This window comes from Salmo salar, unplaced genomic scaffold (genome assembly GCF_965601325.2).
Source record: "Salmo salar unplaced genomic scaffold, fSalSal1 ptg000152l, whole genome shotgun sequence".
In the NCBI taxonomy this organism is placed as follows: domain Eukaryota; kingdom Metazoa; phylum Chordata; class Actinopteri; order Salmoniformes; family Salmonidae; genus Salmo; species Salmo salar.
In genome coordinates, this window is record NW_027675323.1 from 1,350,367 (window position 1) to 1,368,239 (window position 17,873).

At 42.9% G+C, this 17,873-nt stretch overlaps 1 protein-coding gene and 1 pseudogene across 1 annotated transcript in view; one reads left to right on the forward strand and one right to left on the reverse strand.

Moving 5' to 3' along the window:
* LOC145867019 (uncharacterized) overlaps window positions 1-17,873 on the reverse strand; it is a 145,232-nt gene that overhangs the window by 67,057 nt on the left and 60,302 nt on the right. The gene's annotated exons all lie outside the window — the stretch shown is intronic.
* The window catches only part of LOC145866959 (uncharacterized), a 56,590-nt pseudogene that overhangs the window by 12,009 nt on the left and 26,708 nt on the right, over window positions 1-17,873 (forward strand).

Here is a 17,873-nt window from a genome sequence, read left to right on the forward strand (position 1 = left end):
AACTTTACGGGGAAAGCACATTGTTCAATATTCTGAGTCCAGAGCTCAGCCATCAAAGCAAGCTATACAGTTACCCGCCAAGTCATGGCATCTGCAAAACTCCAAAATAGTGTTATAAATCTTTCCTTAGAAAATAAAGGAAAGCCGCACACTCTAAGAGCTCAGATGCAAAAATGTAATAACCAACGTTTCGATAGCGAAGCTGTCTTCATCAGGGTATCATCAAACACTGCGAGATGAGTCATTTATATAGTGTCAAGAGACACACAGGTGTTTGTAATCATGGCCAAGTATGGCCTAATATCATTGGTTAACTCAAATATTTAAAAAATGGCATACAAAGAACATACAAAAAGACAAACAAATGGATAGCATACGATCATAGCATTTGTAGTCTAAAATGTATCTAACAAACAATTACAATGGCAAAATCACAATTATCACAAGAATGGCTTCAGATCAAAGTCTATGTTGAGACCGAAGGGAGCAAGGGTCTTTAAATTAAATCTTTCCTTACCTTTGCTGATCTTTGGCAGAATGCACTCGAAGGATTCCCACTTCCACAAGAAATGTTCATTTGTTCGATAAAGTCCATAATTTATGTCCAAATACCTCCGTTTTGTTGGCGCGTCCAGAACACTATTCCAAAGGCACGAGACGGGGGCGCAAATAAATAGACGAAAAGCTCAAAAGTTCCATTACAGTTTGTAGAAACATGTCAAACGATGTTTACAATCAATCTTTGGGGTATTTTTAATGTAAAAATGCGATAATTTTCCAACCGGACAATAGCGTATTCATTCCAGAAGGAAAAGAAGGAAAGGCGCGCCTCACCAAGTCCCATGTCCTCAGACAGGCCACTCATTGACTGAGCTCCTGTTTTCTGCCTAGTAACAGGAGAAGGATGAAACCCCCCTGCAGGCCCCCCTGTGGCTCAGTTGGTAGAGCATGGTGTTTGCAATGCCAGCATGGTGTGTGCAACGCCAGGGTTGTGGGTTCGATTCCCACGGGGGGCCAGTACAAAACAAATGTATGTATTCACTACTGTAAGTCGCTCTGGATAAGAGCGTCTGCTAAATGACTAAAATGTAAATGTAAATTTAAACCAGTTTCTAGAGACTGTTGACAGCCAATGGAAGCCTTAGGAAGTGCAACATGACCCCTTAGACACTGTAGTTTTGATAGGAATTCAAAAGAAAAACTACAATTCTCAGATTTCCCACCTCCTGTTTGAATTTTTCTCAGGATTTAGTAGATACAGTATGTAGATACAGTACGAGTTCTGTTATACTCACAGACATCATTCAAACAGTTTTAGAAACTTCAGAGTGTTTTCTATCCAAATCTACTAATAGTATGCATATCCTACCTTCTGAGTCTGAGTAGGAGGCAGTTTAATTTGGGTACGTTTTTCATCCGAACGTGAAAATACTGCCCCCTATCCCTAAGAGGTTTTAACAAACCTCCAAACGAGCTTCAATGCAATACAGCACTCTTTCGGTGGCCTCCAACTGCTATTAAATGCTAGTAAAACAAAATGCATGCTCTTCAACCGATCGCTGCCCGTACCAACCCGCCCGACTAGCATCACTACTCTGGACGGTTCTGACCTAGAATATGTGGACAACTACAAATACCTAGGTGTCTGGTTAGACTGTAAACTCTCCTTCCAGACTCATATTAAGCATCTCCAATCCAAAATTAAATCTAGAATCGGCTTCCTATTTCACAACAAACCCTCCTTCACTCACACTGCCAAACATACCCTCGTAAAACTGACTATCCTACCCATCCTTGACTTCGGTGATGTCAGTTTCAAAATAGCCTCCAACACTCCAATCAGCAAACTGGATGCAGTCTATCACAGTGCCAACCGTTTTGTCACCAAAGCCCCATATAGCACCCACCACTGCGACCTGTATGCTCTTGTCGGCTGGCCCTCGCTACATATTCGTCGCCAAACCCACTGGCTCCAGGTCATCTACAAGTCTTTGCTAAGGTCGCCTTAACTCAGCTCACTGGTCACCATAGCAACACCCACCCATAGCACGCACTCCAGGAGGTATATCTCACTGGTCATCCCCAAAGCCAACACCTATTTTGGCTGACTTTCCTTCCAGTTCTCTGCTGCCAATCACTGGAACGAATTGCAAAAATTGCTGACTTTGGAGACTTATATCTCCCTCACTAACTTTAAGCATCAGCTATCTGAGCAGCTTACCGATCGCTGCAGCTGTACACAGCCCATCTGTAAATAGCCCATCCAACTGCCTACCTCATCCCCATGTTTTTATATACTTCTTTTGCTCTTTTCCACCCCAGTATCTCTACTTGCACATCATCATCTGCACATCCATCACTCCAGTGTTAATTTGCTACATTGTAATTACTCTGCTACTATGGCCTATTTATTGCCTTACCTCCTTACTCCATTTGCACACACTGTATATAGATTTTTCTGTTGTGTTATTGACTGTACATTTGTTTATCCCACGTGTAACTCTGTGTTTGTGTCGAACTGCTTTGCTTTATCTTGGCCAGGTCACAGTTGTAAATGAGAACTTGTTCTCAACTGGCCTACCTGGTTAAGTAAATAACTAAAATCTTAACTTTATTGACAACACCCAAATGGATACTGTCATTAACGCGGTTCTTCAATAATTACACATAATTCTTAATGCTTTAGCAAACATATTAAACAGGACATTCAAATATCCTTACAATTATAATCCAAGGTAGTGTGAAATGTACTCATAAGCAACCTGGAAATGGATGTTACTCCCCTGAATTTTCCCCATTTACATTCAGAATACATTGTGAAAAACTAAAATCTTTGCTCACCATTTTTGCTCCAGGCAGATATAGTACATCCATAACTATCGCTTTCCTCATTAGCAGGGAGGAGTTTCTGCAATCAAATTGCCCTCGTGCTGCAATTTTAGCAAATACAGAAAGGGGCCTATATTGGAGACCAAAAGTTGTCTGGCACACTGCTTAGAGTTTCAACAACATTAATATCTTATTTCTAGCCTACAATCATCGATGTTACTACTAATGTGAAAACAAGACAAAATATGACTATTCTTGCTCATTTTAAGGCAAATGTCAAATTTTTACATTCATTACAGATGTCAGTTGTTGTACAACATCATGGCTACGCTGTTGGCATCACCTTTTACAGTGGATTACCGCTGTTGTGGGCCTTTAACCATCTGTATGACTTTGTTGTTCACACAGGAGAGAGACGTGACTATCGTGGATCCTCTGGGGAGCCTCAACAACCTCATGATGCTGACAAGGCAGAGAAGAGTCTCTCCACATTAGAACACCTCAAGAAACACCCACAGAGATCCACAGGGAAGAGAACTCACTGCTGCTCTGACTGTGGGAAGAGGTTTGTTTCTCCAGGACATTTAAAATCACACGAGAGAATACACACGGGGGAGAAACCTTATAGCTGTGCTCAATGTGGGAAGAGATGCACCCAGTCAACAGACCTTAAAAAACATGAGAGAATACATACAGGAGAGAAACCTTATAGGTGTGATCATTGTGGGAAGAGTTTTGTTCATTCTGGGAAGCTGACTGTACACAGGAGAATACACACAGAGAAGCCTTATACCTGTGATCAGTGTGGGAAGACATTTGTTCAATCTCACCAGCTGACATTAACACCAGAGAATACACACAGGAGAGAAACCCTATTGCTGTGATCAATGTGGGAAGAGTTTTACAAGATCTTGCGAACTGACATTACACCAGAGAATACACACAGGAGAGAAATCGTATAGCTGTGATCAATGTGGGAAGAGTTTTGCTGCATCTAGCAATCTGACTGTACACCAGAGAACACACACAGGAGAGAAACCTTATAGCTGTGGTCAATGTGGGAAGACATTTGTTCAATCTCACCAGCTGACATTACACCAGAGAACACACACAGGAGAGAAACCTTTTAGCTGTGATCAATGTGGGAAACGTTTTGCTTCATCTAGCAATCTGACTCTACACCAGAGAATACACACAGGGGAGAAACCCTTTAGCTGTGATCAATGTGTAAAGCGTTTTGCTGCATCTAGCAATCTGACTCTACACCAGAGAATACACACAGGAGAGAAACCCTATTGCTGTGATCAATGTGGGAAGAGTTTTACAAGATCTAGCAAACTGACATTACACCAGAGAATACACACAGGAGAGAAACCTTTTAGCTGTGATCAATGTGGGAAGAGTTTTGCTGCATCTAGCAATCTGACTCTTCACCAGAGAATACACACAGGAGAGAAATCTTATAGCTGTGATCAATGTGGGAAGAGTTTTGGTCGATTTGGGCAGCTGACTGTACACCAGCGAACACACACAGGAGAGAAACCTTATAGCTGTGATCAATGTGGGAAGACATTTGTTCAATCTCGCCAGCTGACATTACACCAGAGAACACACACAGGAGAGAAACCTTTTATCTGTGATCAATGTGGGAAGAGTTTTGCTGCATCTAGCAATCTGACTCAACACCAGAGAATACACACAGGAGAGAAACCCTATAGCTGTGATCAATGTGGGAAGAGTTTTGGTCAATTTGGGCAGCTGACTGTACACCAGAGAATACACACAGGAGAGAAGCCTTATAGCTGTGATCAATGTGGGAAGAGTTTTGCTGTATCTAGCAATCTGACTCTACACCAGAGAATACACACAGGAGAGAAATCTTATAGCTGTGATCAATGTGGGAAGAGTTTTACAGAATCTGGCAATCTGACAAGACACCAGAGAATACACACAGGAGAGAAGCCTTATAGCTGTGATCAATGTGGGAAGAGTTTTGTTCAATCTGGCGAACTGAAGATACACCAGAGAAGACACACAGGAGAGAAACCTTATAGCTGTACTCGATGTGGCAAGAGTTTTGTTCAATCTGGCGAACTGAAGATACACCAGAGAACACACACAGGAGAGAAATCTTATAGCTGTGGTCAATGTGGGAAGCGTTTTGGTCAATCTGGCCAGCTGACATCACACCAGAGAACACACACAGGAGAGAAATCTTATAGCTGTGATCAATGTGGGACAAGATTTGCTTGGCTAACCAGCCTAGTATCACACCAAAGAACACACACGGGAGAAAAACCTTATAGCTGTGGTCAATGTAACAAGAGATACTCCGATAAAAGACATCTGATCAAACATCAGAAAATACATGAATGAGTTGTTTCATGATATCAATGATATAATGTCACAATGTAGAATGTTTTAACATTGTAGTAGGAGTATTTTAATGATGTCACAATGTAGAACCCTAAACGTTTGTCCCCTGTTCTATTGATTTCAGCATGATATGGATATTAGCCTCAGGGGGAAAATCCAGGCTCTGAAATGGAAGAGTTACTATTTATGTGATTTAACAAAAAGTGACAAACACAAAAATAGTTTTACATTTACCATGTTGGTGACCCACTGGAATCAAAATGCAACACTTCAAAATGTAGCTAGCTGTTTTCTACAAATTGTCCTCTAACCAGGGATGTACACATTACTCCCAGATTCCATGTGGATTTTGAGCTGTTAGTTTAACAGGACGTGCAACCTCATCTCCCTCCTCTCACAAAAATGATTTCAACATGATATCGATGAGTTATGACAAATAAGTGTTGCGTTCCTTTGTTTAGCGACCCCTAAATTTAAATTCATCACTCCAAAATGTAGCTGTCTGTCTTCTGCAGGTTGTCCTCTAACCAGTGAGGTAAAATATATCTCCCATTTCCATGTGTTTTTTTAGTTGTGTTAGTTTCAACATCATGTACAACCTGATTTCCCCCCTAATCGATATCAGTGATTTATTGCTACTTGTCAAAACAACAGTGTTTCTGGTGCAGTTTATAAGGAGCTTGTTTAAAAAAATACAAGTAATATGATTATTGTGGCAGATGTTTGTGTACATAGCACATTTTATGTTTAGGTTTTCAATATATCACAAACTGTTTCTGCATATTGGTTATTGATTTAGACACGTTAAAACTGTGTTTTGACATTGGGGCTATCCCACCCAGCAAAATGTCATTGAAAAGCTGTTGAAAATAAGACGATGCAACCAAATATTTCATATTTACATTTCATGTAACATTTAGTAATGATATTTATGCAACCAACTGACAATTTTTTTGTGCAATTATATTGACATTCTTGCCCTGCTTTTAGAATATCAGGGTTCATTCTCACATGGGTAGGCAGTCAAAAAGTGTTGTGTTTTGCGTTTATCCAGTGTGTTGCCATGGATCACAATTTATTTTGACGGCTTTTCCGTATTGGAGATGAGTTTTGTTTGGGCTCGTTCCAAGGAGACGAGAGTTCTAGAAGCTAGTGGGTTTTAGGAAGACGAGAGTTCTAGAAGCTAGTGAGTTTTAGGAAGACGAGAGTTCTAGAAGCTAGTGGGTTTTAGGAAGACGAGAGTTCTAGAAGCTAGTGAGTTTTAGGAAGACGAGAGTTCTAGAAGCTAGTGGGGGAAAAATATAAGGTTCTAGAAATATGTTTCTTCGTGTTTTTAATTGTTGACAGCCAGTAGACACCATGTTTATATTGGTGAAGGTGAAGCATTGTTGTTGATTATAATGTGAAATGGAAGTTGTTTTCTGTTGATGGTGAGCAAACTTTTAAGGTGTTAGTCTTTGGTTTTTCCATTTTGTGTTTTGAGGTTGGACTTTAGCCCGTCTAGCGCGTTAGCCCGTCTAGCGCGTTAGCACGTCTAGCGCGTTAGCACGTCTAGCGCGTTAGCACGTCTAGCGCGTTAGCACGTCTAGCGCGTTAGCACGTCTAGCTCGTTAGCACGTAGGACGCACTGATTGGTGTCACCTCGTTAGTCAGTATGTGTTACACCTGTGCTGGCTTGTCCATCTCGTTAGTGGGAAGGTGTTTCACCTGAGCTGGTCCAGGTTCTATTTAAGAGTGTCTGGCCCAGTGCTCCAGTTGTCTTGATACATGTGGAGAGTCAACACCTTTAGTTGCTCTACCTTTTTGGTTTACTTCCTGTCTTTAAGTTTGGTGTGGGTTTTTCTTTTGTTTGTCTCTTCTTGGGCAGATTTAGTGGGTCTCATGGTGGGTGTCTTTTAGGTCCCAGTTGTTGTTACTAGTCAACTTTCAGTGGACACTGAGAGCAAAATTGCAAGATTATGTTATTATACTTTTATTGCATCAAATGGTTGTTTTATGCAACAGAATGGAGGGTTCTTAGAACTATTGTGTCTGTGTTCTACTGAGGATGGGCCTCTGGGAGAAAACACTGACAGGAGATTTACAATGTCTTTTGGGTGATAAAACCTAAAGAGACCGCATTCCAGAGCATGAGTTAATGTTTCTGTTCTATATGGTACCAGGGAGAGATGACCCCAGGGCCAGACCCTGGTCTCTACACAAAGAGTACTGTTTCTACAGCAGATACTGTCTGCTGAGAATTATAAGTATCTTTCATACAAATCTTAACCTTGTGACCCGTTCTATACATCTGTTGTTGGTCATGTAGGTTGAAAGGGGTGCATCTTGGCTTTAAAAGACCTTTGTACTTTTGTCTCATGGCTCTCAACGAATCATCTGGGGGTGATTCATCTCTCAACGAATCATCTGGGGGTGGTTCATCTCTCAACGAATCATCTGGGGGTGGTTCATCTCTCAACGAATCATCTGGGGGTGGTTCATCTCTCAACGAATCATCTGGGGGTGGTTCATCTCTCAACGAATCATCTGGGGGTGATTCATCTCTCAACGAATCATCTGGGGGTGATTCATCTCTCAATTAATCATCTGGGGGTGATTCATCTCTCAATGAATCATCTGGGGGTGATTCATCTCTCAATGAATCATCTGGGGGTGATTCGTCTACCAGCCATCATTATCGTAGAACACTCAATTGATTCACTTTATATGTGTGTGTTGTTTTGACCTGCTACCTTATTAGTAAGTGAATAAAGATTTAGTTTTAGAATAACTCTGACTTGTGTGATAAGTTTGTCTCAATTGATATTAAAGAAATTAACCACCACGTATGGGGATGTGAATCTTGACTTGGTGAGCGCTCCTGGTGACCTGGGTAAATGGTCCACAAGGGATTCCTCTAACTTGGGATCTCAGGGAGACCACACTTAGAGAACGGAGCAAATGGACCCACCTTTGATCTGAGAGGCAGTGAGCCGAGTGGATACCACATCTCGAACGTAGTTTAAAAAAAGAAAGAGGTGAGCGAAACACAAAGTTGAGTTTTTAGAAAATCCTCGTAGGCTCTGAGTGTGTATTCCTTTGTGGAGGTGTAAACAGGGCCCAGTCAGGAGGCTCTGAGTGTGTATTCCTGTGTGTAGGTGTAAACAGGGCCCAGTCAGGAGGCTCTGAGGCTGAGTCAGCTATCTCTGTAAACTGGATGAGAACTAGAATCTGTGTTTACTAGTTATGACCATTTATGATATAGTATAAGATAGTAAGGTGCACCTGTAATTGTTTTAAACCTGGACCCCATTTTAGAAGTATTGAAAGATGTAAATGTATGAGTTTCATTATCCTAGGAACTAACCATTAGATAGAAATGTGGAAATATTCCTGCAGGTTAAAATATTGTTGAAAAACAACTAATTGATTAGGTATGTTTGAGAATAGCATTGTGTGACTGTGATATGAGAGTTGTGTGACTGTGATATGAGAGTTGTGTGACTGTGATATGAGAGTTGTGTGACTGTGATATGAGAGTTGTGTGACTGTGAAATGAGAGTTGTGTGACTGATATGAGAGTTGTGACTGTGATATGAGAGTTGTGTGACTGTGATATGCGAGTTGTGTGACTGTGATATGAGTCTTAATCTGTCGTCTGGATAGTAACACATAGAAATATGCTGAATCAGATGATTGAAATGTGGATAATAAGCGGGATGATATTTTAGAAAGCAGCGGAAGGTCTATAGTTCCTGGGAGGCTTGATTTTGCCGTGGTCTCTGGGAGGTTAGAGAACCGTTGAGGATCCCATGGTCATTGTCCTGGAAACTAAAGTTTATTTTTGGTTCTGCTGGGAGGATGTTTGGAGAGATGCTTCGTAGCTATGGAGAGTCCCTGAAAAAGCAAATGGAATGGTTGTCGTGACTACCTGAGAATTTCTTACGTTTTATATGGATTCTGTGAATATATGAATATATGATGAATTGTATGTGTGTATAATCGATTACTAGAGATTTGATGAAGTAATACTGGGAATATAATTAGGTACAATTTAAACAACCCATATGTAGACGAACGTAGGTTTTGAGTTGGTATCTTTAATGGATCATTTGATAAAGATGAGGGTTAAGCGTTATTAAACTGTCTACAAAGTCTGGGCAATTGTCTCAGAAACTGATGGGAGTGTGTCCACTTTAGGTTATTTTACCCTAACAATGTAACTATAAAACGCTTATTGGATTTTCTCCGTCCAGGTACTACATTTGAAATAAACTGCCCTTAAGGCCGGGGGGGGGGGGGTTCTTCCCAGTATGAGAGGAGTTGCTAGATTTATTGAATAAACCTTTTTCCATAAAGTTAGAGTGAACCAAGGTGTCTGGCTAGCTGTTGATGCTGAAGAATCGTCCGGTCCACTAGATTATACGTCACAGTGGCAGAATCACCTGAAAGACGCACATCGCCATCTGCTGACTGGAGTTGGTATCGCAGTTGAGAAAATACTTTCAGACAAAAAGCTTAAAAGCGACTGCCCCTAAAAACCAACGACTCCCTTTGAAAACGGGCGATGTGGCATCATAAACATTAATTATAGTGTAAAAATGTACTTCAAAGTGTAGATAAATATAATAACTTTGGTCATACCCAGTCAGCACGTGACGTCCAAAGGACGTTGAATTATGGTCGATATCAGGTCTGTCTGTTGTGGCCGCTATTTCGCCCTAAAAGAGTCATCCCAAATTGGGCTGTGTATAACTATGTAAATGTCTCTCGGACCAGGAGACTTTTATCAATATACACTCTAAAAAGTAAAGGTTCCTGGAGTATCCTTTAGGGGTTCTTCAAATTGGAACTGTGGGGGAACCCCTATAAGTTATTTGAAGAACATTTTGTGGGAACCCCTAAAAGTTCTTTGAAGAACCCCTTATCATGGTTCCTCAAAGAACCTTTTGGGGTTAATTTTTTTAACTCCCTGTCCACCCTCCCTCCATTATAAAAACATTTGAATAATAATAATAATAATAATATTCACAATATTGATTTAAATAATTCATTGTTTATTTAGTGGCACCACAACTGTGAATTAATATTTACAAAACCACTTACCAAGCAAAACACATTACCAAATTGCAACATTTCTGCAGACATGTCAGACCATAATAAATAATACATTTACTTGGTATAGTGATTTTCATGACATTTAAAATGTATAAAATAATGATGTAAAATAAAAACAACATTGAAAATGAATCACAGGTAAACTAACAACATTGTAGACTTGATGTTAAATACAGATTTTTCAGCTTTAGTGTGTATATCGTATCCACTTAGTTATGTTAGGAAGTTTTCCATCTTTATGACCGGCCCTGGTAACTTCACCCCAACTTCTCTGATCCCCAGAACACAGTAACTTCACAACATAACTGTTTTTCTGACATTTTTGGGAAATTGAAGGAAAAATAAAAATCCAGCCGTAGCAGAGCCCCAAGTCCCATGGGGACGTCCTCGAGGGCGTGGATGTTCTCCCCATCAAAGGCCAGCGGGATTTCACTCTCATGGTGAAATGGATTTCCGCCGATGTGCAGTAAAGGAGTGAAGAGCGGTGAAATCTGTGTCAACAAAAGTAAGAAAAGATTGATACACATACAATTAACAAAGAACATAACAAATGTTCAGCTGTAGTTTTATATAAGTATGCACACCTATGTTTATGAAGAAACAGATGATTGGTGCATAGGCATACCTTGTCACGGACATAAAGGCCACTCGGGTCCTCATTGAAGAGGTAGGGCAAGAGCAGAATCACTGCTGTGGTCTCCAGTCCTAGTAAAGTAAAGCAATGATCTTACTACACTTGCTCATTTTATTACCAAATACATTAGAGAAAGGGAAGGAATAAGAGCAAATCCCTCTTCTGTATTGTCCTTCAGGGACTGTCAAAATAGCAGGATGATGTCCTCACCCCTGCCTCGCCTCTCTACCTCTAATAGTCCTTGAATTATCTTTTTGTCTATATCCATTCCATGGACTTGATTCATTTCTGAGAAGATCTGAAAAGATCATTTGCACACATTTGTATGCTAATAGATGTCAGTTTGTATTGACTGCTATGTAGGTTAAATGTACACTTCAAATGCAGCTGTCCTACAACATATCTGTACCTTCTTCTTGATCCCAATTGCATTGTGTCCATGTTCTGTCCTATAAGTGTCACGTCCTGACCAGTAGAGGGTGTAGTTGGGTCAGGACGTGGCAGAAGGGAGTAAGTGTTTTATTGTTTCATTTAATTTTGGCCGTGTGACTTCCAATCAAGCACAGCTGTAGAGGGTTGTGGTTGATTGGGAGTCACACATAAGTTGCCTACGTTTCCGTTGTGTGGTGTGGGTAATTGTTCTTGTTACTGTGTTAAACGTGACAGGACTGTTTTGGTTGTCTGTTTATTGTTTTGTATTGTATAGTGTCCGTTTGATCATTAAATATACGATGAACACTAACTCCGCTGCATTTTGGTCCACTCTCTCTAAAGACAGCCGTTACAGAATTACCCACCAAACCAGGACCAAGCGGCGGAAGAGGAAGGAGCTGCAGGACTACAGCGTTATGGACAAATGGACATGGGAACAGATCCTGGACGGAGAGGGACCATGGACTCAGGCTGGGGATTATCGCCTCCCGCAGTGGGAGATTGAAGCGGCGAGAGCGGAGAGGCGATACTACGAGGAGAGAGAGCGCAACGAGCGCGAGAGGCAGCCCCAATATTTTTTTGGGGGGGGGCACACGGGACAGTCGGTGGAGCTGAGGTCGGAACCAGAGCCAGTCGGGATGACATTGGAGGTGAGCGAGGGCTATGAGACAGAGACTGTGACGGGGTTAATGGGAAAATTAGGAGAGAGAGAGATGAGAGAGCTGCTAGTGTGGTGCATAAAGTACGGCATTCGCCCTAATGAGCGTGTCGTGGGTATGATGTCACCTGAGGCAGCTCTCCATACTCGTCCTGAGGTGCGTGCTGGTTGTCTGGTAAAGACTGTGCCTGCGCCCAGAAACAGGCCTCCTCCATGTCTTCCCAGCCCTGCACATCCTGTACCTACGCCCAGAACCAAGCCTCCTGCATGTCTTCCTATCCTGGTCAAGCCCGTGCCTCCTCCACGGACCAGTACTCCAGTGGGTCTCTCTATCCTGTTCAAGCCCGTGTCTCCTCCACGGACCAGTCCTCCAGTGGATCTCCCTATCCTGGTCAAGCCCGTGACTCCTCCACGGACCAGTCCTCCAGTGGATCTCCCTATCCTGGTCAAGCCCGTGTCTCCTCCACGGACCGGTCCTCCAGTGGGTCTCTCCACCCTGGTCTCTCCTGTGCCACCTCCTCAAGCCAGGCCTCCGTTATGTCTCCCCAGCCTGGTGAATCCTGAGTCGGAGCTGCCCGCCAGTCAACAGTCGTCGGAGCTGCCCGCCAGTCAACAGTCGTCGGAGCTGCCCGCCAGTCAACAGTCGTCGGAGCTGCCCGCCAGTCAACAGTCGTCGGAGCTGCCCGCCAGTCAACAGTCGTCGGAGCTGCCCGCCAGTCAACAGTCGTCGGAGCTGCCCGCCAGTCAACAGTCGTCGGAGCTGCCCGCCAGTCAACAGTCGTCGGAGCTGCCCGCCAGTCAACAGTCGTCGGAGCTGCCCGCCAGTCAACAGTCGCCAGAGAGGTCAGACTGCCCTGAACTGCCGGAGTGGCCGGACTGCCCTGTTCTGCCGGAGTGGCCAGACTGCCCGGTTCTGCCAGAGGTGCCCGCCTGCCCTGATCTGCCAGGGTGCCCGGCCTGTCAGGATCAGCCCGAGTGGTCCTCCTGCCCTCCGGTCCAGCCCGAGTGGTCCTCCTGCCTTCCGGCCCAGCCCGAGTGGCCCGCATGCCTTCCGGCCCAGCCCGAGTGGCCCGCATGCCTTCCGGCCCAGCCCGAGTGGCCCGCATGCCTTCCGGCCCGGCCCGAGTGGCCCGCATGCCTTCCGGCCCGGCCCGAGTGGCCCGCATGCCTTCCGGCCCGGCCCGAGTGGCCCGCATGCCTTCCGGCCCGGCCCGAGGGGCCCGCATGCCTTCCGGCCCGGCCCGAGGGGCCCGCATGCCTTCCGGCCCGGCCCGAGGGGCCCGCATGCCTTCCGGCCCGGCCCGAGGGGCCCGCATGCCTTCCGGCCCGGCCCGAGGGGCCCTCCTGCCCTCCGGCCCGGCCCGAGGGGCCCTCCTGTTGCCCGGCCCGAGGGGCCCTCCTGTCCTCCGGCCCGGCTCGGGGGGTCCGTCTGCCTGGTGCAGCTATCGGCTCCACCAAAGTGGGCGACGCCGAGGGTGGAGCAGGGTCCACGTCCTGCACCGGAGCCACCTCCAGGATAGGTGGGTTGGGGAGGGAGGGTGTAGCACAGTGCCGTCGGTGACGGCAGCCACCCTCCCTTCCCTCCCTTATTGTTTAGGTGTTCCTTTTTGTTGGGGATTTTTTTTGTGTTTTCCTTTTTTTAGGTGCATCCCGGGGTCTGCACCTTGAGGGGGGGGTACTGTCACGTCCTGACCAGTAGAGGGTGTAGTTGGGTCAGGACGTGGCAGAAGGGAGTAAGTGTTTTATTGTTTCATTTAATTTTGGCCGTGTGACTTCCAATCAAGCACAGCTGTAGAGGGTTGTGGTTGATTGGGAGTCACACATAAGTTGCCTACGTTTCCGTTGTGTGGTGTGGGTAATTGTTCTTGTTACTGTGTTAAACGTGACAGGACTGTTTTGGTTGTCTGTTTATTGTTTTGTATTGTATAGTGTCCGTTTGATCATTAAATATACGATGAACACTAACTCCGCTGCATTTTGGTCCACTCTCTCTAAAGACAGCCGTTACAATAAGAGTTTCAAAGGAAGAGAAAATGTGTCAAAGAATAGTCTTACAAGCATTAATATATATATATATATATATATATATATATATATATATACTTTGTAATTTGTAAGTTGCTCTGGATAAGATCGTCTGCTAAATTACGTAATGGTAAATGTACTACATCAATATTTAAAGATAAATGTCATCAACATACAATGTAATGTAAAATAGAAGAACATATTGGAGAAAGCACTAGCCAATACAGTACTGCCATACAGTAACAGTACTGCCATACAGCCCTAATATCACATTTCAAGATATCTTTGTACACAAATTGTTCAATATTTTATCAGGCTGACTTGAAAGATCATACGCAACATTTTGCTGCGTGGCAATACTGTGTTTGGATTCTGAAGGGTATTTATACAAAAGAGGTAGTCTAGACACTGTATTAATACCATTATGCATTTGAATCCCATCTACAGCTACCATCTAAGATATTAATTTCCCTCCACAAGGGGGCGAACATGTAACGTTTCCAAAATGGGATAGTATTGTACATGTAACGTCTCCAAAATGGGATAGTATTGTACATGTAACGTTTCCAAAATGGGATAGTATTGTACATGTAACGTTTCAAAATGGGATAGTATTGTCCATGTATCGTTTCCAAAATGGGATAGTATTGTCCATGAAACGTTTCAAAAAATGGGATAGTATTTTACATGTAACGTTTCCAAAAATGGGATTGTATTGTACATGTAACGTTTCCAAAATGGGATAGTATTGTACATGTAACGTTTCCTAAATGGGATAGCATTGTACATGTAACGTTTCCTAAATGGGATAGTATTGTACATGTAACGTTTCCTAAATGGGATAGTATTGTACATGTAACGTCTCCAAAATGGGATAGTATTGTACATGTAACGTTTCCAAAATGGGATAGTATTGTACAATAACGTTTCCAAAATGGGATAGTATTGTACATGTAACGTTTCCTAAATGGGATAGTATTGTACATGTAACATTTCCAAAATGGGATAGTATTGTACATGTAACGTCTCCAAAATGGGATAGTATTGTACATGTAACGTTTCCAAAATGGGATAGTATTGTACAATAACGTTTCCAAAATGGGATAGTATTGTCCATGTAACGTTTCCAAAATGGGATAGTATTGTACATGTAACGTTTCCAAAATGGGATAGTATTGTACATGTAACGTTTCCAAAATGGGATAGTATTGTACATGTAACGTTTCCTGAATGGGATAGTATTGTACATGTAACGTTTCCTAAATGGGATAGTATTGTACATGTAACGTTAAGCCCCCTTGTGAGTTAATAGTATTGCATGCTGTAGCAGCCTATATAAAGAGGAAGACCTCCATTGACGATTCAGTTCGTTGTAACATCTCGTCTGGACAGGTCACCGTCCTTAGTTAGTTAGTTAGTTAACGAAGCTAACGTTAGCTAGTTTATTAACACAAAAGTGAGAACTGCTTTAGATTGGAAACTTACGTTAATGAGTGTAAAGCCATGTTGGCTTTATGGAAACGATATACAATATATGGGAAAGAATATAGTTGAGGAAATAATCCAAACCTAGTTGTGCCTAGTTAGGACATAACGTTAGCTAGCTAGCTAACGGTACTGTACTGTAGCTCATACAACGCCGACGATCAAACCCGGCTTTCTAATATTTACGTTCATTAACTATCGTAACGTTATGGAAGATATTCACAGAAAACCATCATTGTCTTCGTTATTCATTATTAGTGTGTTATATTATTATAATAAATGATTTCGAGACATATTCAGAGCCAAACATCAACCCAACTTAACCTTTTTAACTGTTGTCGCATCCAAACTTGTCACCATCGTTTTTAGTTGTAATTGCGAAGTTCCCGGAAGAAGTCCAGCAACAACGGAGGTTCCTCGATGAACCCACCTTCTAACAAGTTCTTTGAAGAACCTTTTGGGGCTGTTTTTCATTGACCAAGAACCCTACGGTTCTTAGGGGATCTGAGAACAACTCCAGTTGAACCCTTCATTTTTAGAGTGTAGTCGGCTCTATTTACTCTCAGATTCAAACATGATGATTAGTATCAACGATCAAGTCAGCTGCTGCTGCTCCAATACAGTATGAGGTGAGACGGTGAACTGATGTTGAACTGGGCAGTCAGCTGCTGCTGCTCCAATACAGTATGAGGTGAGACGGTGAACTGATGTTGAACTGGGCAGTCAGCTGCTGCTGCTCCAATACAGTATGAGGTGAGACGGTGAACTGATGTTGAACTGGGCAGTCAGCTGCTGCTGCTCCAATACAGTATGAGGTGAGACGGTGAGCTGGGCAGTCAGCTGCTGCTGCTCCAATACAGTATGAGGTGAGACGGTGAACTGATGTTGAACCGGGCAGTCAGCTGCTGCTGCTCCAATACAGTGTGAGGTGAGACGGTGAACTGATGTTGAACCGGGCAGTCAGCTGCTGCTGCTCCAATACAGTATGAGGTGAGACGGTGAACTGATGTTGAACTGGGCAGTCAGCTGCTGCTGCTCCAATACAGTATGGGGTGAGACGGTGAACTGATGTTGAATCATAATGATTAAGTTAATTAAAATGAATTAGTGAAACTGTTAAAAAAAAATGATATGGCATATTAAATATTTTACGCTATTGTTATCATATTGGAATATTGTACATCATATTAAATATATTAGGCTATTGTTATCATATAGAAACATCATGGAATATTGTACATCATATTAGCATCAAGAAACATTATTGTTTCAATTCAATTTCACATAATAAGGATATTTAATATTTTCAAGTTCAGAAGTCAGAACCCATCACCTGCTATGTAAAAGAGACAGAAGAATGCACAATGGTCAATGCTATCTGGGATCCTTGGGACATCCCTACCCTAAACCCTAACCTTAACCCCTAACCTTAACCATTTTAAATGTCAACTTCAATGGGCTAGGGACGTCCCAAGGATGTATCTCTACCTGAAAATACATGATCTAAGTGATTGATAGTTGGTATTCAGCAGTCATAAAGCCTTATTTACTTTAATGAACTACTAAAATTGTGATTTTGTCAGACAGCAGCTCTACACTTTATTGACTGACTGATCCATTCATCCTTCCATCCCTCCTCAGCCTTCCTCTCCTCTGAAGACCCAGTGAGGGTGGAGCTCAGTCAGAGAGCTGTTGAGGGACTGGTTAGGAAGAACACTTCTACAGCCATAGAGGTGAGAGGTCACACATGGTTTAGATGGTCAATATTTATGTTCCCTTAGCGGTTCATCACGTCAGCAAAAGGTAATATGTTCCATCATTGTTTATTTACATTAGTGCAAATTGTCCACTGATATTGGTATAATTTCTCAACCCTTTTGGCTGTATGAAGTTAATTTCCCCTCAGACACACACATTTGTTCTTTGATATTATGAAGGTCATTTGTGTCAAATGTACTTTTCCACTCATTCACCCCATCTCTTTACATTGCTTATGCATATTCAGTGGCCTGACTGCATCCAGACTATGTCAAAGGCCCATCCTGGTAGATCTGAACCTAATGCAGCTTGGAGTGATCAGATGACAGAAGTCACATTTAGGTGCCAGGTGTAACTGAGGCCATAGATGCTCCATATCCATTACTTTGAGTGTTTTATATAATATGACTAAATGTGTTTCTGTGTTGCAGGGTCAGTCAATAAATGGAACGATAAGGCCACAGAACATGACATAAGCAGAGCTGTGGGAGACCACCTCAAGCCCCTGGTAGAGCCGGGGGTGGTGTTTACCACTCCACCACGCCTTCAGCAGGCTGGAAACGTGATACTGTTTTTCAT